Genomic DNA, 529 nt, shown 5'->3' on the forward strand with positions numbered 1-529 from the left:
TCCTGGCTGCGCAGTCCCTATCTGGGTCTGGCAGGTGCTCTGTGGGTAACAGGCAGGCAGAAGCCCCCACAGCTAGACTGCTGCAGTGGGTAAAAGGTGCAGGGAGCTCTCAGGGCTGCTTCAGCAGTCCAGCTGGCACAAGGGATAGTGTCCCCAGCTACCAATTGTCTGGCCCCAGAAGCTCCTGAGAGCGAGTAGCCCTGAGCTACTTGCCAGGGCCCTGACTTTTTATATTGCTGGGGCCAGGACAGGGCAGCTTTTTATACTGCTGGGGACAGCACAGGTGCTGGCCTCGGGCTCTAGCTCCCCATGGCTGCAGATCCAGGAGGAGCTAGGCAGGGTTATTTTGCCCCAAGTGGCACAATTTGCTCCACAACAAAGTGCATGTCCGAGCACGTATGTGCACTGAAGCAAAAAGCCCTGGGTCAAATTTGTACTGCTTTTATTTGAGCTGCTGTGAGTGCACATGCTTGCATGTGCCAAGCTTGGACACACACCAAGCAGTGCAAATTTGACCCAGGGCTTTTTG

The 529-nt window shown here is 55.4% G+C and overlaps 1 protein-coding gene across 2 annotated transcripts in view; it reads left to right on the forward strand.

Annotated features, from left to right (window-relative positions):
* Positions 1-529, forward strand: part of LOC102381353 (cytochrome P450 2H1-like) — a 26,347-nt gene that overhangs the window by 9,835 nt on the left and 15,983 nt on the right. The window lies entirely within an intron of this gene.

This window comes from Alligator sinensis, unplaced genomic scaffold (genome assembly GCF_000455745.1).
Source record: "Alligator sinensis unplaced genomic scaffold, ASM45574v1 scaffold264_1, whole genome shotgun sequence".
NCBI lineage: Eukaryota > Metazoa > Chordata > Crocodylia > Alligatoridae > Alligator > Alligator sinensis.